The following is an 11,653-nucleotide window of genomic DNA, read 5'->3' on the forward strand; positions in this document are numbered from 1 at the left end:
ATCGGCTTTCCGAATTCTCCCCGAATGATTACCCATGATGCATTGCGCAAAAAAAATCAGTAAGTGTCCGTGAATTTTTTTGCGCAGTGCATCATGGGTAATCATTCGGGGAGAGTTCGGAAAGCCGATATCGTCTATTGCGCTATAATTATCGTTTTCACGCGAGTGATTCTTTGATCGTAGAACATCATTATTCAAAAAACGACAAAAAGAGCCCTTTTTAAGTCAACTAGGGCAATGTTTTAGGGTGTAGTTTTTTCTTCTTTTCCATTTTTCACCTTCGTTTCTCTTTTTTTTTTCTTTAAAATATTCCACTCCGGATTATCTTTTTAACGCGCACAAAACCGCTAACAAATTCAAATTCTATCAAAAGTTATTAAGGTTTGAAAAAACACTGCCAACTTATTTAAAATAGATGCATTTTGGGGGACTAATTTTCGTGGTTCACACCATTGAGTTTCAAGCCCGAAGGGCTAGAGGCCAATCTCAAACCTTTCTCAGGCAAGAAAAATTGAAGCCTCAAAATATGCGCCGTATTTTTGATGACGGATTGAATCTAGCAATTCCTTTGTTTTCGAGTGATATATTTTTCGAAATTAAGCGGTAAATTTTAGTTTCAATCTGTCATTTGTGTAAAAACCAGGCGGGTCGCTCAAGGCCGCGCAACTTAGGTAGGATTTGTTGGCTTCAAATCCTACCAAAGAGATTGACTTCTAGCCCTTCGGGCTTATACTTCATTGGTTCACACTTCCCGAAATTCATTCATATTCCTAGAGGTTTTTGAGGATTTTTCGGTAAAAATTGTATTTCGAGGGGCTAATTTGCTCGATAAACATCCAAATACGCGAAAACTAGTTCCCTAAAGTTATTTTCAACTCAGATTTAAAAGTTTTTAAACGGTTCGTTACTCTCCTACTATCTATATTCAACACTGATATGGAGAGTTGGGCTTGGACAAAACGTTTATGCATTTTTGTGGTAGATCTTAGTCGACCGAGGAAACTTTGTACCTAATATTTGAATGGGGTTAAATTTCGCAGGCTTGGTTGTCATCCTCGAAAATTTGAAAAGGTCTTTTCTGCGAATTCGTTTTGTACGAAAGTCCAAAAATTGTGAGACTACTTTAACATGTTTACCGTCATCAATGAAGCGCGTATTTAAGCAGAGTTAGGGAACAATTCTAGTCTAAAAGTTGCCAGTTGCAATTCTTCCTTTTTGACCTTTTCGATTTTTGATTATTTCGATCTTATCAGGCCGAGGTAAACGATTCCAACATAGAAATTGAAATGTGGCGAGAATTTTTATACCCAGTGTAACCAGTGCAGTACCACTTACTGTTGTTCATGTGGACAAAAATTATAGTCTAACAATTGAACTCTTAAAAATGCAGAGAAAATTCTGGCGAAAAATCGATTCTTATGGTGCAATTTCTTGAAATTTATTTATATCTATTTCAAGGCAAAAAATGGTCAAATTTTCTAAAATTTTGCAACAAAATAAACTATGTTTTCATTTTTTACACACTTACAGTGCATTTTGGGAAGCCTGAAAATGTATCTTTAAAGGGTCACACCTGAACGATAGATCGCTTAATTTCAGTGCCCCTCCCCCTTGGTTTATTTTCCGAAAAAAAACATTCGAGCTAGTAGCTTCTCTACCATCTTTTCAAATTTGTTACGAGATTTTTCGAATTTTTGATAAAAAGACATTCGATTCTATTTCAAATGTTGGATGTGTGTAAACGAATCCAACATGATCTAACACGAAAAAAAGAAGTAAATGTTGGACAAAATGTTTGATGGCGATCAAACTCCCATCCAACATTTTTGGACCTACCGGGAGGTTCTTTAAAATGGTCAGCTTTGGCTGAAATTTGGCACACTTGATCCTTGGGCGAATCCTTTGGGTGGTTTTTCATTCTTTCAAAATTTCCATTTTAAGGGCGTGGTCATGAGTTTTTAGTTGAAATTGGTTACAATTTTACAATTGGGCCTACGAACGATTTAAAAACACTGAAGTTGAACCCAGTGCGGTTAGCACGTTCGACAGTTCCTTATTATTATTATTACTAGCAAGTAGCTGTCGCTATGAATGCCCCGCCGATAGCAGATATTAGCCCAGAGGAACTTAGTCATGAAGAGAGCAAGGGAATCATAATCAGACTATAAATTGGTGAAATGAGTCTTCATAAAAAGTGCTCAATGTTACTAGAGCTGTTTAAAGTTAAGAAGCACGAGCCGATGCGGTTAAAATTTTCTCAGTAAGATCCATACATAACGAAAGTGTCAATCCAAAAAAAACATGTTTAATCTACCCTTTCTGATGCAAAGTGACCTAAATTAAAACCATTACAGGTTTCGCAACATGTTAAAAACTAGAATGATATCAAAGTTGATTTTCTTCAATCACCAGATAAAAATCACTTTTGAAAACCCAAAAAACATAAGAATGTGTACTGTGAAACTGAAAGTGCTCCCCTTTCATAAAGAATACATAATGCAGATTAAAGGTGAATTTAGCCTGGGTATCCAGACTCAAAATTTCAGAAAAAAAAACTCTTGCCTCAACATACAAAGTTTCTAAAATTTTAGAGTCTGGTGCAACTAAAAAAAAGTCTGATACAGTTTTGAATGACACAGTCTGTGAGTAAACCCTTGTTGACAGAATCTCAAAACTTTGGAAACCCAGGCAGACACACATAATTACTTACCATAAAACCTCTTTTACAAACTCAATAAACTTTCAAAACCACTTTAAAGTACATCAAAGCATCAGCCACATTCATAAAGGCTCCTTTCCAGCGGCCATTTTATTTAGAAATGAACTTGTGTTTTCTTTTTCATTTGTTTATCTTTTTTTGCAAGGTCAGCTTTTTCCATAAATTATGCGCGCGCATCGAAAAATATCAAAAACCCCGCGAAAATTCTGCTCAGTGACTGGGCGCGTACTGACCAATTAGAGACACTCGCATATGCAGGGACAGATATCCCTGCAGACGAGTTACTTCAACCAGACCGTAAACCTGAGACAAGATTATAAAAAACTAGACGGTGAAAAAGTTTACGGTCTGGATATCCAGGCTAAGGTGAATTCCAAAATGAAATTGAATACAATTTCAGCATTTGATTTGAAATTTAAAAAGTAAGTAACTTTGGACTGGTGGCATACTGTAGATATAATTTATTTGTATCAAAGGTTACTGAAAATTATCTGAAAAACTTTAACAATCTTTAAACGTGTTTCTGCAAAAAGTTTTCAGTTAGAATAAAATTTCTTCATGGTTACTAAAGATATGAATTTGATAGTTGCTCTCAAAATTGCCAGGGGAATTTCAGATACCGTGTCCTGTTGTAGCCACCGTCAACATGGATAAAAACTTTTCACTTCACAGGTAGGTACAACATTGTGTTTGTATTTTATTGGACGTCTTGTTCTAAAAAGTCAAAAAGTTTGTTTGATTTGAGCAAAGTATGCTCCTGCGTTCAACATCAATACGGTACAGTGTGCCGTGGTGTTATTAGTAGAGAAAGTGTTCGAGTCTGTTCATAATATAAGGCTGAAAATCTTTGGCGTACATTACATATCGAAGTACCGTTCTGACACAGTGACATAAACAGCATTTTCAAAGTTTGCTTAAGCTTCAATATTGGCGTAAAGAATTATTGACAAAATAGGATCAAATACTCCATAATCCATCGTTTTTCGGCTTTTGTTCCGCTTCTGTTTACATTTTTCTGCTCGCTGCTTCCCATGCTCAACCATTTTTTGCTGTAACACTGTGCTTCAAATATCCACGAGAATGAATTAGTTCATGGTTAGTCATAGAATATTCTCATTGGCATGCTCACTCACTAAACCTTTTGTAAGAAACTCAATGTTGGTACCAGTTTTTGGCACGTTTTGGTGCAAGGCTTACTCTTTGAAAAATTACTTTCGGCGCATGCAATATCCATATAATTATAGGGTTCTCTGTGTTTTGTCTTTCCACCAAAAATTTCAATTTAATTTCCTTCAAAATGAAGTCACTATATAGGTAAACAATATGAATTAACGGTCAATTTCCCTTTTGTCTATGCCTTTATAATATATAATATCAGTAGGGTTTCGGTAGAGCAGCGCATAACACACTCTTGTATGTGTGTGTGTGTGTAAACACACTGTCATTGAAGATGTCCGTCGTCCATAGACCTTTTTTCAAAGAGGACGTCCTGTTGAACAATTATGTAGTCCAGCCATAAAAACAATGATATAGCCATGCATAATTACTGTATCATGCATATTGTAATAATTATGCATGGTTTTTATCATTGTTTTTCTGCTGGACTACATAATTATTCAACAGGGTGGCCTCTTTAAAAAAAGGTCTATTCTGACAATCGTATAAGGTTTGATCTAATATCAGTAGTTTGATAGTTATTCATTCAGTAGCAAACAATGTCCCTCAAGTAAATCCAGTTGAGCAACTACGTTAAAAAGATATTAACCAAGCAAAAATCTTGTGTGCTGTTTGTTGTTTGTGAAAGCTTTTAGCTGTGTGGACTAGCAGTGCAGACGGGACTTTCGATTTCTCGCTTTCACAAATGCTCTGTGTAAAATGCACGAAAGTTTAAAAAAATATCACGAAAAAAATCGGAAAAAACATGAATATTTTTCTGGCGAGCAGGTCCGCTACGTAAAGCAACAAAAGCCCCTGCGGGGCAATAAGGTTTTTTGGACTTGGTGCAAAATTGCTTCATTAGTTTTTTCTGATTTTTGGCAGAAAGATAGAGTGGAAGGTACCCTAAAATGTGGCTGAAGTAATTTTTCTCGGAAAATTTTTTTTCGTCGTAAAATACGGATTTTCGTTTTTTGGGGAAATTCCCTTTTACCATTTTCCTGTTAGCAGCTTTTCTCGGGATTGGCTCATTAGTTTTTTTTAATTTTTTGCACAATGATACAAAACAGCAATGCCTAAAAAGTGACGGAGCCCGATTTTTGAAAAAAAAATTTGGGGGGCAAATTTGGGCCAAAAACTACCTAAAAATAAGGTTTTTTGGGCTTTGTGCAAAATTGCTTTTTTTTTTTTTTTTTTTTTTTTTTTTCTGTTTAATTATTTGCGTTTAATCACTAAGCTATTATAAAATTACACGTTAAAAGTTTTATAGCTATTGTTTGTGAGATAAAAAATTGTTTACGCTAAAAACATTCGCAGGAGATAGAAGAAGGCATTGCTACCTTTTCACCTATCCCCTTGATTGCGAAATTGTTTATTTACATCTGCTACATGTTTCATATAATAGAAAAAGAGAAATAAAAGAATAAAGAAGAAAAAAAGGATTATATAATTTATTTACACCTATGTGATAAATTGTCATTTAGTAATATTTCTCAACATCTGTGTTAAAGATATATTTCTTTACAGCCTTTTGGAAACATAGTTTTGATTTTTCTCCACAAGTTTCTTTGAGATCACTACTAAGAACATTGTTCCACATAAAAGGACCCCTATATCTAATAGCAAACCTTTTCACATCTAATCTTGCACCCTGTATTTTAAAAGCATTTTTTGAGTATCTTGTTTGGTATTTATGATTTATTTGAGGAAATTGGTTCAAAAATAAGTCAGGACAGGTTTTAGTTTTAACGCTTTGCATAAATGCAATTGTCTGGTAGATGTTTATTTGATGGATATTAAGCGCGCCTAAGTCCTTAAAGTGATGATTAACCGGACTAAATTTATTTACACCAAACATGATGCGGAGTGCATGTTTTTGTTTACTAAAGAGTTTTTTTAAGTTCGATTTAAAAGTACTACCCCATATTATGTTACAATAATTTAAATAACTATGAATAAATGCAAAGTAAAGTTTTTTGAGCGAGTTTAGTTCAAGGACTTGCTTAGCTTTAAAAAGAACTCCGATGTTTTTAGAGATCTTATTTTCAATGGTTTTAATGTGTTTATTCCAATTTAAGGATTCGTCAATTATTACTCCAAGGAAGCTTGTATCGTAAACTCGTTTAATTTCTGTATCGTTAATTCGTAAGGAAGGGAGTCTTAAAGGTAGGTCGTCAACTTTACTGCGTTTACAGAAAAGTATGTACTTCGTTTTTTTAACATTCAGTGATAATTTGTTAGCGACAAACCAGTTATTTATAAGGTTAAGTTCATTGTTTACTAATTCAAAAAGTGTTTTTAGGTCTTTGTTTGAATAGAAAAGATTAGTATCGTCAGCAAATAGTATAAAATCAAGTAGTTTCGATGTGTTATGTAGATCGTTTACGTAAATCAGGAATAGTAGCGGTCCCAGGATTGAGGAGGCCCCCCCCAGCGGCACCCCTAATCACGCCATCACGCAAAAAAACTTTCTCCATCACGCATCACGAAAATCGCTAAAATTTGTCATCACGCAAAAAATAGCGAAAAATAGCCCAAATCACGCATCACGCCTCAAATTTTTGCCCTATCACGCATCACGCCAAAATCTTTATCACGCCATCACGCCAAAAAAAATCTCTAATCACGCCATCACGCAAGAAAAAAGTCCCGATCACGCCATCACGCAAACCGCTGGGGGGCCTCATTGAGCCTTGGGGAACCCCACAGTCAATTTTTCTAGTGGTCGTTGTCGAGTCGTCATATGCAACACATTGTCTACGTCCAGTCAAATAGTTTTTAAACCAGTCCAAGTTAGTACCTGTTATTCCGTATCGTTCCATTTTTGAGATTAGTATGTCATGGTTAACAGTGTCAAATGCTTTTGAAAGGTCAATGAAAATACCAATGGTGAATTTATTCTTTTCGAAAGAATTTGAAATTTCACTGATTAATTCGAGTAGAGCGTGTTCAGTCGAGTGTTTTTGTTGGAAGCCAAATTGTTTTTGATATAGAATTTTATGCTGCTTAAGATAGTCATAGAGCCTGTTGTACATGATTTTCTCGAGGAGTTTTGAAAAGCATGGTAAAACTGAGATTGGCCTATAATTCCCTGGGTCATTTTTGTCTCCTGTTTTAAAAACGGGTGTAACTTTAGCAATTTTTAATTCATTCGGAAATATGCCTCATTAGTTTTTCCTGATTTTTGGCAGAAAGATAGAGTGCAAGGCACCCTAAAAAGTGGCTGAAGCAGTTTTTTTCGGAAAAATTCTTTTGGCCGTAAAAATTGGATTTTCTTATTTGGGAAAATTCCCTTATATCATTTTTAGGGAAAAAGAGCATTTCTCGCGATTGGATTGATATTTTTTTCTGAATTTTTGCACTTTGATGTAAAATGGTAATAATATTTAAACTCTGATGAAGCCTGATTTTCAAAAAATAATTTTTTTGGGCAAATTTGGGCCAAAAAGTGCCTAAAAATGGGATTTTGAAATTGCTTCATTAGTTTTTTCTGGTTTTGACTGAAGTGAAGTAGTTTTTTTCGGAAAATTTATTTTAGCCGTAAAAATCGGATTTTCTTATTTGGGGAAATTCCCTTTTGTCATATTTAGGGAAAATGAGCATTTCTCGAGATTGGCTTGGTATTCTTTTCTTATTTTTTCTATAGTGATATAAAATGGTAATATGTAATGGTAATTTGGGTAGAAAAGTGCCTAATGTTTGTTTTTTTTGGACTTTTTTGACTAATTTGAGCTCTGATACTCACGGTAATCTATTCAAGCTGCTCACTACACTTTCTTATTCCCTTGCTATTTGTCCTATTTTTTCTGATTCTGATCAACAGGTAGGTCCAGTCAGCATGTTGCTTGTTTTCCTTCTTCCAACATAATTTTTTCTTCCTTTCCGATTTTTACATTCGAGTAAACGATTCCAACAGAGAGAAAATGGCATGTTGGATGGAATGTTGGAATCGTTTACCTCGGCCTTTAGGGTCAGGGTTGGAGCTCGAAACATTGCGTCATTGTTTAGACGATTTGTAAAGTGTAGAAGAGGCTTTCTGGGGAAAATTGTATACTCTTCGGAATAGGACCTTTCTTCCCCTCCTACTTGTTACGAAGCTCTCGCTAGACAGGAGACCCGTCCTGTATTTTTATAATCTGATCATGGAGGTAATAAGAAATAGATGGCGAATGAACTCCTTTTATTTCATTGTACCTAATCAGCGGAAGCAAACGGCTCCTTAATTGCAATGGGAAAAAGTGATCGATTTTGTGTGCACTCATGGGAATATTTAAGTTCATAAAAAACTGAATAAAAAGATTTTGGATCTTTAACTACTCTATTGTGAGATATTAGCTTTGTTGATCAAAATAAGAAAAAGCTTACCGCAACAAACACAAAATCCTCTCTCATAAAATCATCGATAAATTTAAAAAAGAATTCTATATTACGATTAGGTAACCTTTTAATTAATCATCCATCCGAATTTAAAAGCCCCCTCTCTTCCAGACGTAAAGATTTATATGAAGAAAGTTTCAAGGAAAATGTGCTGAAACTCTCAAAATTTGCACAGTGTTCGCCCAAAAATACATGGATAGGATATGAAATCATAGACGATAATCATAGACGATCCTATCGTCTACACATTATCACTGAAAAAGGAAAGAATTCAGGAAACGGGATAAATTTGAAAACGAGTTTAGTTCGGGGTGGAGTAAACAGTGGCGGAGGTGTTTACAGTGTTCCAAAACTCTACCACCATTTTTTTCCCGTAAACCACCCTGACGCCCTAGCTCTTTCCCGCGTTTACTGACCTTTGAAATCATAGAACTATTGTAACCTTACTTTGAAAAAATTATTTTGTATCGCGTTTGAACAAGAACTTTTTGCATAAAATGTTTATTTCAATCAGGATAACATTCTCACTTCTTTTCTTATAAATTTACATTTTGGATGTTTTTGCTTCCGTGTTCCAATGATAGTACATCAAAGAAGATCCGCTTTGAATAGATTTATAAAAGAATTTCAACGATAATTTAGGTCATAACTGAGACGTTTCCTTATTACCTTCATGATCTGATGTATACAGGACGGGTATGACCTGTGACAGAAGCAGCCAACGAGCCCATTTCCCCGAAAAGAGAAACAGCCGAGAAACAGGTCAATATTTCTAGGAGATGACATAATAAACTGGGAAACAGATATCTGTTTCCAAAAAGATGATATTGCATTGGAAACAGATTGAACTTTCTGGGGGAAAACAGATATCAATTACAAAAAGCAAAGGAAACAGATGAAAATTTCTAGGAGAGGGAAACAGATATCCTATTCCTTATAAGCTTGGATCAAAATTTTAATTCCGAAAATTGTGAAAACCGAACAAATTTTCTAGGGAAAATACTTTGAGATTGAAAATTTAGGTTTTGAAGAGAAACAGATCTTCATTTCTAGGAAAAAGTTTTTGAAATTTTTGGCCAACAGATCAAATTTTGGGAAACGCTGTGAGGCCTCAAAAAATTTGCAGTGATAAATTCTAATTTAGCGCTGTCCTCTCACTTACAAAAATAAAAACCAAATTTCGGAACTTGCGTGTGTGACCAGTGAAAGTCCTCGAGAGAATTCTATTGTAACACTCGACGAAAATGAAAATTGTAAAGGATGTTAATTCCTTTTAATCATATGATGATTGTTGTAAAAACTATTACTTTAGCCAGACGTACAAACTTTCGCTAGGACGAAAAGTCGTAAAATTCACGACATTCACTTTCGCGAATCTAACGGAAAAATATTTTTCGTGAGCATAAACTTTCCGAATCAAGACGTAATTGAGAATTTTCACATGAAAAAATGGCTTAGGTTAGAGAGACAAATACTTCTTGGATTGATTGGCGAGATTATTTTTAGCAGGCTTTTATGTTTTAGGTTTTTAGCAGGCTAAAATGTGCCATAAAAGTTACAATTTACATTTTGTTCAAGTTTTGAAAATTTTCTATTTTGTTTGTGAATAATTTTCTTGAGCGTAAACTTTCGCGAATGACCCTTTCTAAAATTTTTAAAGGCATTTACTTTCGCAAAAAGGACCAAAATTCGCGAAAATCGCAAAACTTTGTATGCCTAAAGTAGACGATGTCAAAGACTTAGAAAACTTTATAATTGAACCACCGCCGGCGGGTGAAGGTAACCTCGTCCCTGGTGTGGAATGCCAGAAAATAGGCTTGCCTCTAAAGATTATCTAGCGCTATTATTTAAGTAGACCAAAAAGCTGATAATAACAGTGGGAACACGAGGTTTTAAGTAGAAAGGGTTTTGTTTGTTAATTTTGAGGATATAACGGTGTTACCCAGGGGGAGGGCAGCCAGGCAAATTGACTGACGGGTGTGTGCAGCGGTTAGTTCAGGATATGTTTTTTTAAGATGACAAAAAATGTACTGTAAAGCTGGAAATCTCAGCATATGCTCTAAAAGAATAAAAAAATTGAGAAAAATGCGTTGTAAGGGTACCATGGCCCCCGGTGTGCGAATCGAATTGAGGGGGCCAAAAAAAATGTCGCCCACACCATGGTTGGGCGATGAGGAAAATTTTCGACTTTTCACCCTTATTTCACCCCTCTAAAAAACGGTGGTATATATAATAAGAATTTCTGAAAATTCTCAATGTGAAACATACGGAAACTGAAAGACGACAAAAACAAAAAAAAAACAGCGAAAAATTTTAACTCGCCTCTCACTCATCGCGAAACTATAAAGCCACCTACGCTCCGCTACACGCTCCGCTCGGTGGCAAAAATCGATCACACCTTGCCGCAGGCGAGGGGTAAATCACTTCGAAAAAAGCGTACGAAATGATTTTTGATTTTTGATTTTTTTGTGATTTTTTGATTTTTTCTGTGATTTTTTGATTTTTTTGTGATTTTCTTGTGATTTTTTGATTTTTTTGTGATTTTTTTGTGATTTTTTGATTTTTCTGTGATTTTTTTGTGATTTTTTGATTTTTCTGTGATTTTTTTGTGATTTTTGATTTTTCTGTGATTTTTTGATTTTTTTGTGATTTTTTGATTTTTCTGTGATTTTTTTGTGATTTTTTTTTTTGTGGATTTTTTTGTGATTTTTTGATTTTTTTGTGATTTCTTTTTGATTTTTTGATTTTTTTCTGTGATTTTTTTGTGATTTCTTTTTGATTTTTTGATTTTTTTCTGTGATTTTTTTGATTTCTTTTTTTTTGTGATTTTTTGTGATTTTTTTGATTTTTTTGTGCTTTTTTTGTGATTTTTGATTTTTCTGTGATTTTTTTGTGATTTTTTGATTTTTTTGTGATTTTTTTGTGATTTTTTGATTTTTTTGTGATTTTTTGATTTTTTTGTGATTTTTTGATTTTTTGTGATTTTTTTGTGATTTTTTGATTTTTTTGTGATTTTTTTGTGATTTTTTGATTTTTCTGTGATTTTTTTGTGATTTTTTGATTTTTTTGTGATTTTTTTGTGATTTTTTGATTTTTTTGTGATTTTTTGATTTTTTTGTGATTTTTTTGTGATTTTTGATTTTTTGTGTGATTTTTTTGTGATTTTTCTAAGAAGTGTACGAGATTTTTTCGAGTAATTTACCCCTCGGCCGCAGGAGAGGGTGGACCGCCCCGCTCAACCGCCCGGACGCCTTCCGCCTTTGTACCTAAGAACACTCTTATCATTAAGGTCGGTGCCAAACGGATTTATTTTCCTGAAAGTTTCTTATAATATTATCTAGCTCTGCGTTCTAACTTGCATAAAGTCAACTATTAGGTCATAATTGCGTGGGATTTCCTTCT

The sequence above is a fragment of the Clytia hemisphaerica genome, unplaced genomic scaffold, assembly GCF_902728285.1.
Source record: "Clytia hemisphaerica strain Z4C2 unplaced genomic scaffold, Clytia hemisphaerica genome assembly, whole genome shotgun sequence".
Taxonomy (NCBI): domain Eukaryota; kingdom Metazoa; phylum Cnidaria; class Hydrozoa; order Leptothecata; family Clytiidae; genus Clytia; species Clytia hemisphaerica.